This window comes from Herpailurus yagouaroundi, unplaced genomic scaffold, assembly GCF_014898765.1.
Source record: "Herpailurus yagouaroundi ecotype Mexico unplaced genomic scaffold, PumYag 208, whole genome shotgun sequence".
Taxonomy (NCBI): domain Eukaryota; kingdom Metazoa; phylum Chordata; class Mammalia; order Carnivora; family Felidae; genus Herpailurus; species Herpailurus yagouaroundi.
Window position 1 is genome coordinate 8061362 of NW_024412439.1, and position 14466 is coordinate 8075827.

The 14466-nt window shown below is 40.7% G+C and overlaps 1 pseudogene; it reads left to right on the forward strand.

The window, feature by feature from the left end:
* LOC121015903 (myosin-2-like) overlaps positions 1-7242 on the forward strand; it is a 23471-nt pseudogene extending 16229 nt beyond the window's left edge.
* Positions 7243-14466: the final 7224 nt, after the last annotated feature.

Below are 14466 nucleotides of genomic sequence, written 5' to 3' on the forward strand. Positions count from 1 at the left end.
CATTTACACAACAGATTGAGGAGTTAAAGAGGCAGCTGGAAGAGGAGTCTAAGGTGAGAATTTTCCAGCTGAGATTTCCAATCCCTCGAACTTTGCAGCATGACATACAACTGAGCTTCACTTAGAGAATATCAATGATCAGAACATAAACTTACAATGCACATTTTCTGGTTGGTTCAGGCCAAGAACGCACTGGCCCACGCCCTGCAATCAGCCCGCCATGACTGTGACCTGCTGCGGGAACAGTATGAGGAGGAGCAGGAAGCCAAGGCTGAACTGCAGAGGTCAATGTCCAAGGCCAACAGCGAAGTGGCCCAGTGGAGGACCAAATATGAGACAGACGCCATCCAGCGCACAGAGGAGCTGGAGGAGGCCAAGTACGGAGGCTTAATGATGGGGACAGAAAGAGAAGTTTAAAAACAGTGAAGATAAAATAATGAAAGAAACAATATTCCAGACATGAAGATAGGTGAAAAATACCAGCCTATCTGATTACAGAGTGGTGGAAACCATCATTTTCTCTTTATAAACTGGTACATGTCCACTAAAGAAAGGGCCAAGACCACAGCCTTCCCCACAATCTCATTTACTACAAAAATATCTTAAATTTCTTTCTAACAAAATGAACCAAAAATTATCAGCATATCCTTTACGAATTGAGTAGAACTTCCTTCAATATAAGAAAAAATGGAGGCACTGAGGCTGATACATTATTATGAATATTATAATTACCAATAATCAGTTTATCCCTACCTGGAGTATTTAGAAGTTCAGAATGAGACTATCATATTCTGTCATTATTTAACAACCAGTATCAATAAACTTATTCATTAATTATGTACAGTTTTAATGGAATAAAACTCATGGGAGTTACACATGGAAAGGCAATAATCATTATGTTCCCAGTGAAGGAAACTTCTCTATATTGGATATAGCTTGGTAGTTGTTAGAATTAAGCAGAATGAAGGGGTTTGGCAAGCATTTCCAGAGGGAGCACTCCAGATAAGAGAATGGGCTGGGGGAGGTTGTGAGTTAAGGGGGCTGGTGAAGGAAGGTATTTGGGGAAAATGTGATTATGGAATAATATTTATTGTCTGGGGCTTCAGACCCAGAACATTAGTCATTAATCATATGCCCTCAGACATGTCACTTTGGGCCCCAGTTTCATTCATAAAGAGGACCATGTTAACACATGTTTTACGATGCTATTCAGCACTAGCATCTCTGAAGACATGCCTCCTGTTCACAGCTGTCACTTCGTCACCCTCTCACACCCTCACCTTGCTCACTCAGCTGAAGCGCTTACTCATTCTTCATCTCTCTCCCACACGCACACACACATTACCATCACCATGCACACAAAAAGGCCTGGCTCAGGAGTATGTTTGGCAACCCCAGAGATAAAGAGTAGACTTCACTAGGGAGAATTAAAGAGACAAAATGGGTACTGAGAAGACATTTTAGGAAACCTTAACAATTTGTGGACACAGGAGCAAAAAATTCTTGGGGAAAACATGCTTTCCTAGTCAGCAGCTTTATTAAGTTCACTGTGGTGGCTTCAACTCTGCTCTTGGTCACCCGCACTGACCAACGTTTCAGGAAGAAGCTGGCCCAGCGGCTGCAGGATGCGGAGGAACAGGTGGAGGCCGTGAATTCCAAATGTGCCTCTCTGGAAAAGACAAAGCAGCGGCTCCAGAACGAAGTGGAGGACCTCATGATCGACGTGGAGAGAACAAATGCGGCCTGTGCGGCCCTGGACAAGAAGCAGAGGAACTTCGACAAGGTGGCCCACAATGACCAGCTTCTTGGGGGAAAGTGGCCTGACTCTTGATTACAGAGGCTTAGTTCTGATGTACTTCCAGGTCCTGGCAGAGTGGAAACAGAAGTATGAGGAGACTCAGGCTGAACTTGAGGCCTCCCAGAAGGAGTCCCGCTCTCTCGGCACTGAGCTGTTCAAGGTCAAGAATGCCTACGAGGAATCCCTGGATCACCTGGAAACCCTGAGGCGAGAGAACAAGAACTTGCAGCGTGAGTCTTTGTAATCCTTCTCCTTCCAAAATGGCAGGAAGGCATCTTTTCAAGTTTTCATTTTTCTCAACTGAATTTGGTGTTTTACTATGAACCTACAGAGGAGATTTCTGACCTGACGGAGCAGATTGCGGAGGGGGGAAAGCATATCCACGAATTGGAGAAAGTAAAGAAACAAATAGATCAAGAGAAGAGTGAACTACAGGCTGCCCTGGAAGAAGCAGAGGTACATGTTTTGTTTGCTCACTTATGCCTTATAAATAAATGGAAAAATTAACAGCAACTGAGATCTGTCATGTGGTAAAGCTGCAGGGGATAACTCCTTAATTCAGTGAGAAATACTGAATTTCCTTGGGAATGCAGAACAGGCTAAATTAAGATGTATGAAAGTTTGTGCATTTTTTAACGCCTTCAAGAAATCATCATAATGTGCAGAACAAACAACAACAAGCTCTTCAGGTATCAATTGGGAAACATCGTCAAAAAGACGTGACACCCACTGACCTCCCCTGTCCTTGGAATGTGGGTTCCGCTTGCCTTTCCTGCTCCCAGGGGCTGCTCCACAAACAGCCTTGAGACAGTGGTGTGGTGTTGAGAATACCTAGACAGTACACGTGACTAAATCCACTGATGGCCTCTTTGTAAACTTTTAAAATTTTGTGGGCAGAGGCACAATTCATTCGGCTTCCTGCCGTTCAAGACAAGCCTCTTACCCAAGTCACTTTGCTATTATTACATAGCCACTACCAAGCTGGAGTGGCCTGCCTCTTTCTTTGGTCTCTCCCTGCCCTCCCAAGGGCCAGTTGCAGATTATACCTGGGAAGATCCTGAGGGGGTTGAGAACCAAGAGTAACCTAAATGTTGCATTTTAAAAAGGGATCTCTTGAGCACGAAGAAGGCAAAATCCTTCGCATCCAGCTAGAGTTAAACCAGGTGAAATCTGAGATTGATCGGAAAATTGCTGAGAAAGATGAAGAAATCGATCAGCTAAAGAGGAACCATCTCAGAGTGGTGGAGTCAATGCAGAGCACCCTGGATGCTGAGATCAGGAGCAGGAACGATGCCCTGCGGATCAAGAAGAAGATGGAGGGAGACCTCAATGAAATGGAAATCCAGCTGAACCACACCAACCGCCAGGCTGCAGAGGCAATAAAGAATCTTAGAAACACACAAGGAATACTGAAGGTACACTGGGATAAACACACATGGCGTCATGCAGTCAAGGTGTAACTGTGCCATTTATATGCCGTAAACCTAAATAATATGGTAATCAGTTGAAAATTTACACTGCTGAAACAAACACAGCTGAAAAATAGCTTGCTTCTGGAAAAGTCAAAGAAAAGTTCACTTTGTCAGCTGAAGACGCTGCACAAATCACTTTATAGGAACCTCATTTGTATAATGTATATAAGTATATACACATATTTTTAAAATACATATATCTACACTTATTTAATTTACGTAAAACAACATCATTAGACTAGCTCATCTCTGAGGATGCTTTCTTGATCCAAAATTTTGTATCTTTGGCCATGGTATTTTTTTATGATTCACAATCTAATATAACATCGTGTTCTTTTGAGTAGATCTGCTACCCTAGGCTACAGAGAATGTCATTAAAGGGACTTTCTCATTTTTTCTCTCTAACCATACTCTAAGTTATTAAGAACAAGGTGTGTTGATGACCCGAAATTTGTATTCACTTTCACTGGAACGCAGGTAAGAGTCTTTGCCTCTTTCTGTGCAGGACACTCAGCTACATCTGGATGATGCCGTCAGAGGCCAGGAAGACCTGAAGGAGCAGCTGGCCATGGTGGAGCGCAGGGCCAACCTGCTGCAGGCTGAGATCGAGGAGCTGCGGGCATCCCTGGAGCAGACGGAGAGGAGCAGGAGGGTGGCTGAGCAGGAGCTCCTGGATGCCAGTGAGCGTGTGCAACTCCTGCACACCCAGGTAAGGTTCAGGACTATGGCTGAGCAAAGGCACTTCCTGAAGGTGAAGACAATCTGAGGGGATAAGCTTGTTTTTAAGTAAGGAGTAACCCTGGCCAGGGTCCTTCGTGAAGTTCTGGAGAATGCACATTACTAAGACATACTGGGAAGGGGGGGCGGGCCTAGCCAGCTCACAGGTGTATTTGTAGGCTGCCATAATCATGCTGATTAGAAAAAATTTAGGGTTCTAGAAACTTTCGTAAGGAAAGCACAAAAGGCCATCTGCTAATAACCATACATATGACATTAGTGGCCATCTTGTCTTTTGCAACTCTAAGCTGCAAATAGATAAGCAAATAAAACAGAGGAGAAAGAATAAGCCACCAAGTAATTTTGTGTGTCCCGGACACACATAAAAGCTAACTACATGAAATATAAAAAGAAGCTCTTAAGTTCAAATTCACAGAGGCCATCATCACTGCCAGTCAGCATTTGTTGTTTATAATGGATATGCTAAATAAATGGTGGTAGAGCCTCATGATGGCTAATAAGGAGCCATTACAGTATGCATCTACTGCCATGGAAAGATGTTCACAATATACTAAGTGAAAACAGCAACTTAAACATAATATATAAAGCATGATCATTTTTGTAGAAAATATATAGGATAAACAAAAGTACTATCAATGCTTATCTTTGGGTAGGGAGAGTATAACAATTATTCTTTACCTCTTATTTTGCTAATTTATATGTTCTTTTTTGTAATAAACATATATTACACTACATACTTTTTAAAAACTGCAATATAAGGAAATAGCCATCATGGAAACGTTAAAATCACGTAGGACAAATAATTTTAAATTCAAATTAAAATGCAGTGTTTTTCATACTCATGCTTAGTATCCTTGAGTTGATTAAATATGTTTAAATACCATCAACTTTTCCAAAACATAACAGATCCTTTGTTCATTTTTGTACCAATAATGATGCTATTTATGTACTTTAAATATGAAGCCAACCACATGTGAATAAACAACTAAAAATCAATAATCCATTTTCCATGAGCCACAGCACTTTACATTTTTTTTCCTGGCTCGCAGTTGTGCTTCATGCTTACAGGCAGCCACTGTTAATTGTTGAACATCTTTGACATCAAAAATCAAATTTTACCTTAGAATTTAAGAAAATATTCATTAACAGAAGTATGGGTGAATAAGAAGAGAAGGCATAACTTAGAGTCAACTTTTCATTTGATTTTTATGCTGAAATTTTCTTGGATCACTAATTTTTGCCTGTATACACTAATAAAAATGATAGTATAAACAGAATATAATTAAATGTGCTTCCCCCCCTCCTTTTTCTTGTTAATTTGAAACAGAACACCAGCCTGATCAACACCAAGAAGAAGCTGGAGACAGACATCTCCCAGATCCAGGGAGAGATGGAAGACACTGTCCAGGAAGCCCGCAACGCAGAAGAGAAGGCCAAGAAGGCCATCACTGATGTGAGCAGAGGGCAACACGGTGGTGCTCAAACTTGAATCCTGATGCGCCAGCCCAGCTCTCAACCGGTTTTGTTTCACTGCTAACAGGCGGCCATGATGGCCGAGGAGCTGAAGAAGGAGCAGGACACCAGCGCCCACCTGGAGCGGATGAAGAAGAACCTGGAGCAGACGGTGAAGGACCTTCAGCACCGTCTGGACGAGGCTGAGCAGCTGGCCCTGAAGGGCGGGAAGAAGCAGATCCAGAAACTGGAGGCCAGGGTGGGTGTCTATCAGTTCATTCAGTTCCTGACCTGTTCGTGCAGCCAGTTACAGCCAAATTGCTAAACACCTTTTTTCTCTTCCAGGTGAGGGAGCTTGAAAATGAGGTAGAAACTGAACAGAAGCGCAATGTGGAGGCTGTCAAGGGTCTCCGCAAACATGAGAGAAGAGTAAAGGAACTCACTTACCAGGTGACCTGCCTTTCCATATTTCTCAGGCCCACTTGCTTTCAAGAAAGTGAAAATAATGCGTTGTTCTCAAATAACAACACTATTTGCTGCCTCTTACATTTCAGACGGAGGAGGACCGCAAGAATGTTCTCAGGCTGCAGGACTTGGTTGACAAATTACAAACCAAAGTTAAAGCTTACAAGAGACAAGCTGAAGAGGCCGTGAGTATCTGCGTAATGAGACAGAAAAGTCCAGAGCAGGTCCAGGTTTCGGGGAGTCTGAAGTTTATAGAATTTAAGAGTATTTCTTTAAGGCAAAGAATATAAAATCAGGTCTGAAAATGAGTATTTGGAATGAAAACAAATTTACCACTAATTACTAGAGCTTTAGATTCAGGTTCATTTCTTCTGAGACCTCTTTAAGCAATTTTCCAGACATGTTAGTATAGAAATGCTTCTTGGTTACAACCTACTTCCCTATCTAGAACACTCTGCCACTCCCAGAAATCTCCAGCACTCACAGGGTCTGTGCAAATGAGGGCTGTGAAATCTAAGCTCTGCTGAACAAACTTCACAATAAATCCATCAGAACATTTCCTTTTCATTTGGCTGCTTTCTCATCTTGTTATCTTTCTCATCCTGTTAAATTCAGAAACTTCCCTTAAGATTCTCTGCACCCAGTAGTACCACTGTGTCTACTTTTTTTTTTAATTTATTTACTTATTACGAGAAAGAGAGCACAAGTAGCAGAGGGGGCAGAGAGAGAGAGAGAATCCCAAGCACACAGGGCTCAATCCCACCAACTGTGAGATCATGACCTGAGCCGATATCAAGAGTCAGATGTTTAACAGATTGAGCTGCCCAGATGCCCCGACTGTGCCTACTTTTTCAAGTTTGTCTCATAAATCAGATTCCCGCTACTTTGATCTCCTTGTTGACATTATAGCATCTTAAGTTTTCCAGGACACTCTTTCCAGTGAAAAAGCCCAAGCGGGGGGTTTGTTAAGCCCACTCATTCACAGAGGCGAGCATATGGGATGCCCTACTCCCAGATAAGTACATGACCAAACAATAGAACCTTTTGTTTTCTCACTTATGAAGCAAATCCATCAGTAGCTGCTTCTAGAAGTAAAGAAGGCAATGAGAATCAGAAAATGTCAAATTTTCTTGTTCTCTCAAATGCATTTCTTTTCTCAGGAGGAACAATCCAATGTCAACCTCTCCAAATTCCGCAAGCTCCAGCACGAGCTGGAGGAGGCTGAGGAACGCGCTGACATTGCAGAGTCCCAGGTCAACAAGCTGCGGGTGAAGAGCCGGGAGGTCCACACAAAAATCATAAGTGAAGAGTAATTCACTCTTATGCTGAAAGGTGACCAAAGAAATGCGCAAAATGTGAAGTTCTTTGTCACTGTAGCATTAAGGCAATAAAATCTGCAGAGAATTTTGCAATCTAAAAATACATGTCTCTGTTAATCACAAGTTCTGTAGAACTATCAAAACTAATTCATTTATTCTACATTTGTTAAGCGCTTACTGGGCAATCAAAGATGATGACAAAAATGAGTGTGGTCAGTGAACCAACTTGAATAGGAGGCAAATGAAATTCAGTTCCCCGAAAGGATACAAAGGTGCTCAGTGCACCCTCAAAACCATTCACCCAATTTTACTAACTACCAAGTATCTGTCTGTGCAGAAATGGGCACCACGGATATCACAATTGTCCCCCCCTTGCAGATCAAGCCAGTAGGACAACAACAATTAACACAGCTCTTAAAAGATGAGTAGATGGTTATCGGGTGAAAGAGAAATGGAGCTCGTCATTCTAGGAAGAGAAAACGGAGCATGAGATTTCAGAGTGGTTTAAGCATAGGCTCCATGAGCAAGGCCCTCACTCAGCAAGGCCTGACTATGAAGGGACCTGACTCGTGTGGTGCTGACGAATCAGGATATGCATCAACCTGGAGAAGTTTCATGAGGAGGAGAGTTGACACATTTCCGGTGAGGATGGAGTAGGAGAGGAAAGACCAGAGCCTGGAGAGACTGTTGAGGCTGCTGAAATGGTCCAGATTAGAGATGACAGGGATGGAAATAAACAAAAATGCAGAGTGCAAGCAGGCCTCCAATACTGGTCTAAAGAAAGGGCCGGAAGAGCAGTGAAGAAGTAACACAGTTTCATGGCATTCAAAACTCCCAGCTACTCTGTGATTACAGATTCTATTTCTTTTTAGGGGAGATTCTCTTCTTCTGAACCCCTCCAAGAAAACGGATAGAACTTCTTAGATAAATCCTCCTATTGACCTAATTTCTACATACAATTCTGCTTACCAAACCCAAAGAGCCTGATTTTTCTCAGTACCATGCATATTTTAAGGAAGAATCAGAAAGGGAATTTCCTATTAATATCAAAAAGAATGTGACTGAAATATACCATAGCCATTGCCAGAGTGGTCTTTTCTTTGATACTTTTTTAAAGCTCGCAATTTGGCTTCACTGTGTAGCTATTTTAAAAAATAAGACAGCAGTGCTCACTTCGGCAGCACGTATACTAAAAAATAAGATAGTAGAATCCCAATTTATTCATTTACAGTGGTGGATATCCCTTTCTAATGAGGCGGCTGCTTCAAGGCATCTCCTTCCCCAGTGTGGGAATCCTAATTAGTAATGAAAAGACTGCTTGCTTCATAAGAAGAGGATTTAAGAGGGGTGAAAAATAATTAATAAGGAATATTTGACTTAGGCCATGATGAAGACTAATGAAATAACCTGCCTAAGGTAGGCAGACATTTATTAGCAAATTTTAATTAAACTCTGTAGAGTTAACCTATTGACCTCAAAAGCCCAGGGCAATTGCTTTATTATTCTGTCTCCTAACTATTTAAATAATTGCTCATGTAGAGAATTGGGAGTGGATTTCATTATATATGGGTCAATTATCCTGGGGTCTCTGATTAAAACAGCAAGGATTTAAGAGTCACAGATACTCTGGTTAATATTCTTCCTCATCTTCCTCACAGATTAGATATTTACAGGCTAATTTCCTTCTCTCTCACAACAAAAGCACACATGAAAATCCAGAAATGCTTATAACACCCTTGTCTTTCCTTTAAATGAAATGAGGGACCATTGAGACTTGGGAACTGTTCATAACCTACTGATGCTGGATTTGAGGACCCAAATGGGATGCATGCAGTGGGGAGGCAGGAGACCATCTCCGAGAACAACTCTGAATTAGGAACAAGGGAGGTAGTTTACGTCAACTCCTCCCTGATGGCAACACTAAGACTTCCTGTGATGGGGAGAAACAGACTGGAAGAAGATTATGGACTGCCACAAGGGGCAACTGTCAGGTAACCTAACGGGTTAGATAAACCCACTTCAAGCGCATAAGCGGTTAACTAGGCAGACATAGCCATGCCCTAGCATTTTTGGTATCCAGCCAGGAATCATTACACTAAAAAAAATCTCAGAATCTATAACAAGGCCAGATTCTTTCCTTCTCTATCTTCCGAGGACTTAAAGACCATGGTTACTTAAAGCAAATACTGGTACCACTGACAAACTGATGCTCGAAAATACCATGAAACCTTTTTTCCAACTCCATTCATAACCACACAGATAGCAAGAACAGAAGAAATCTCATGATCCCTCTCCATTACCTCCCCTTCTCTCTCATATCTAAATCTCCCACTATGAGACTGAAATCTTCAGCATCCCAAAAGATATGGACTTTTCTAACCTCCTATTACATTGGAAATGCACTAATCTCCACTAACACCTCAGCTGGAATTACTGGCTAATCAACTAAGAAAGCATCTAGAGAAAAAAGTGTCTTGAAACGTGCTTGAAGGGAGAGAAAGGGGGAGACTTTAAAAATGTCTCTACAAAAACCATTTGCCCAAAACTTAGGGCAGCCCCTGGGGATCAGGACGCCTGGCACCCTCCTCGTGCGTCTATGGATTACGTGAACCACCCCCCGCACATCAGGACTCTGGTATAGCCTGAATCAGAACCATCTGGAGGGCACCCTAACCACCCAGATTAGGGATCCCCACCTCCTGAGCTTCTAACTCATTAGGTCGAAGGTGGGACCCAAGAATTTGCATTTTTACCAAGTTTCCAGGTGATGCTGATGTGGCTAGTCCAGGATAATAGTCTGAAAACCACAGCACTACATTATCACCAAAATTTTCCAAAAAGGAATTATACATGATATCTATAGTCCTGCATTTATACCTATAAATTCAGTCAAACCTCTCTGAGCCTCAGTTTCTTCATCTGTAAAATGAAAACACTGAGCTAAATAATCACTAAAATCCAATCGAAATGCCTTAGAGTCAAAGCTGGACAGCATCGTCAGTAATAATGGTACAATCATGGAGTGCCTAGGTGGCTCAGTCGGTTAAGCGTCTGACTTCGGCACAGGTCTTGATCTCACAGTTCGTGAATTCGAGCCCCGCATCTATATCCGTACTGACAGCTCAGAGCCTGGGGCCTGCTTCAGATTCTGTGTGTCTCTCTCTCTCTGCCCCTCCCCTGCTCATGCTCTCTCTCTCTCCCAAAAATAAACATTGAGATTTTTTCTAAAAAATCATGATATAATCACAGTACCTTACATTTGTGGGACTCTGATTTATTTGCAAAATGCTTCCACGTACACTTTGTCAGTTACTGGATACTCACGACTATGTGAGACAGACTCCTTTTGGAGACTGAGGTACAAAGAGAATCATGGTTTGTCAAAAGTTGTATAACTAATATATGATAAAGCCAGACTGAGATCTTCTAGCTCTTCATCCTGGGAAGTAATGCACGGCCCCGGACTTTCACCCTAGCTGATCAAGGGAAGATTCTGAGGACAGTCTTTGCCTAGAAACAAGGTCAGTAATCCGTCATTTCACTGGAGGGGAGAAGGCTCTCTACTCTTTACCTGGACATCCACATAGTTTTCTCCTTCACAGCTGCAGGATTCTGGATTATTACACCTTAATCCAGAGGCCTTCCTTGGCTACTCAGTATCAAAAGGCAACCCTTTTTCCCCTCTCCCGCCAATTACACCTCTTATCCCCTTGATTTACTTTAAATCTGTCCATGCAACCACTTGACTATCTGACCACTTGACTACTATTTTAGCATCTGTCTCCCTCTACTAAAATATAAGCTCCACGTGGGCAGGATGTTTGTTCACTGTTCAGTGTCCAATGAGTAGAATACTGCCTGCCATGTAACAAGTGCTCAAGAAATATTTGTGGGACACATAATAATTTAATAAGAACTTAATCTGTGACACACACTGGGCTAGGTATTTTATATATACCATCCAAAAAAAAAAAAATCCTAAAGCAAAGGATACTTTAATGCCTTTTTCTCAGTAATTGATTTTTAAAAATCAGTAAGGATTTCCAGGATTTCTGTTTCCAGGAAAATGGAGTTGACCTAATTTCCCTACTCCTCCCACTTTAGTTAAGTACAACTAAAACCCCTGGACATTATATATCAAACTAACAAAAGATTCTGAGTGGTGGAGAGAAGATGGACCAGGTAAGTTCCCTGCTTCATATGCCCGGACTTGGAGTTGAAAAAGAAGACAACACAAACACCGATGGGTGTAGACAAAAAGCCCCATAAAAAGCCTACTCTCTCCAGCCAAAGGACAAAATATGGACAGCCTACTAGCAAGGCTGGTTTAACATTCGAAGCCCATCATACTCACAGAATAAAAGTGAACATTATCTGATCATCTCAATGCATCACAGATGTGGTACAAGAATTTCATAATATCCAGCACACATTCATGATTAAAAATAGAAAAACTCTCAGCAAACTAGCAATAAAAGAAGACTTTCTCAACCTACATAACAGGCACCAAAAAAAAAAAAAAAAAAAAAAAAAAACAGCATAGCTAAAATATTATGTTTCATGATGAAACAGTGAAGACTTCCTACCTAAGACTGGTCTAGCTAACCCTCTGGAGGTCCTAGCCAATGAAGTAAGACAAGAAAATACAAGACACAGATATTGAAAAAAGAAAAAAAGGAGTAAAACTGTCCTTATTTGCAGATGACAAAATCATATGAATAATTAAATAAGTCTATAATAACAACTTAATCCAAGAAGTAAATTGAGCATGTGTCAAACTGTAAGGTCATTATACAAAAATAAGCTTTATTTTTATATTAACAGCAAACAATTGGAAAGTGAAATACTAAAAATGAATAGCATTTACAATAGCGTCAAATAAATCACATAATATTTTAGGAATAAACTTAATTAAAAACTTGGGGGGAGTGGTGGCACCTGAGTGGCCACCTGGTTAAGCGTCCCACTTTGGCTCAGGTCATGATCTCACAGTTCATGAGTTGAAGCCCCGCACTGGGCTCTGTGCTGACAGCTCAGAGCCTGAAGCCTGCTTTGGATTCTGTGTCTCCCTCTCTCTCTGCCCCTTCCTCACTTACTCTCTGTTTCTCCCTCTCTCTCTCAAAAATAAACATTAAATTTTTTTTTAATTTTTTAACCTCTATACTGTAAACTATAAATCATTGCTGAAAGTAAAGATCTAAATAAATTATATACTTGTGTGTGTGTGTGTGTGTGTGTGTGTGTGTGTACATGGAAAGAGAGATCTTGAAAAGAAATCCACCATATATATACATATGTATATGTATATAGAGATAAGTATAGACTATAGATATATAAATCTATCTATACTATACACACACACACAATCAAATAACTTTTTACTAAGATGCAAATGCAATTTAATATAGAAAGGAAAGTCTTTGCAAGAAATGATACTGGATCAATTAGATATCTGTATAAAAAAAGTATCTCATACAATATGCAATAATTAACATGGAAAACAAATCTACATGCAAATCCTAAAATTATAAATCTTCTAAAAGAAAATGTAGGAAAATATCTTTGTGATCTTGAGCAAAAATTCTTAAGCAGAACATAAGAAATACTAAATAAAGAGAAAAAAAGATAAACTGTCCTCTTCAAAATCAAAAGTACTGCTCACTAAGATACTGTTGAGAATGCAAAAAGGTAAATCACAGGCTGGGAGAAAATACATGCAATACATATCTGCAACAAACAACTTTATTATATCTGTTCTATAAGAATACCTACCGGGGCACCTGGGTGGCTCAGTCAGTTGAGCGACTCACTCCTGTTTTTGGCTCAGGTCATGATCCCAGGGTAGTGGGATTAAGCGCCACATTGGGCTCTGTACTGAGCGTGGAGCCTGCTTAGAATTCTCTCTCTCTCTCTCTCTCTCTCTCTCTCTCTCTCTCTCTCTGTCCCTCTCCCCCACCACTCGCTCTCTCTCAAAAAACAACAAATAAAAAACGAGGAAAAGAACACAATCCAGTAAAAATAAACATAAGAATTTGACACATTCAAAAAGAAGACATGTCAAGGCCCAATAACCACGTTAAAAGATGCTCAGTATCACTGGTCTGGAGGATACAGTTAAAAACCACAAGGAAATTCCACTGGATATCTATAGACATCCATAAGAATGGCTAAAATTATAAAGACAGACAATGACAAATGCTGACAAGGACGCTGGGCAACATCTCTCATACGTGAATACTGGGAATGTAAAATGGTCCAACTATTTTTGAAAACTTGTTTGGCTGTTTCTTATAAGTTGAATACACACCTATATACCTTTTGATCTGGCAATTCAACTCTGGAATTTAACCAAAAGCAATGAAAGACACATTCACAAAAAGATGAGAATATCCATCAGCACGAGGACAGATCAACAAAATATGCTATACCCTCCCAATGAAATGCTACTCACCAATAACAACAATAACTGACCTACAGGCACGAACACAGAGGAATCTACATAACATTCCTCTCTGGCATGAATCTTATGAAAGGTGAGTTGTTCCCTTTGTCTGAAGATGAGATAATTACAGAATTTCCTGTAAAAAGGTAATGATGCCTTTAGTTGCTGTAATCCCTCTGCTTTTCCTCACTGGAGGGAGAGAACATACAAATCCTCACGGCAAAGGGAATCTTAGGAATTATAAGCTAACTTCTGACATGCACTCGTAGAACAGAAGGATCATCAGACAGAGTAATTTAATGCTGCCCCTGGGCTTAATTGTAAGCAGATACTAGCAAGAAAAGTAAGGACAAGGAATAAGAGTCAGACCTTGGAAGGGCTTTTACCCTAAGTTAAATAGTTGTCATACAACAATTGTGTAAGAGATATCTGCACATCGGAGAAGAGTTGAAATATACCAATAAATAGACTTCAGCAAAACTATACCTCACAATTCAGTTTCTTATTTATATTGCCCATTAAAACTCTTCATTGTTTCATGTTATTTTAAACAAGATTTTCCATTTCCAAGGTTACAACTCAAATAAAACCAGTGGAAAATGTATCATGCTTATCCTATTCTCAGATGCAAGTGAGTGTCAGGTATCAACCACTGACCACGGAGCACCACCATTTAACAGGTGGCCACTTAAATTACAGACGAAGTAACTGAATGGATATTTAAGTCGTTTCCAAAGTTTCGTTATTAGAAGAAATGTTAAATATACAACCCTGACCTAT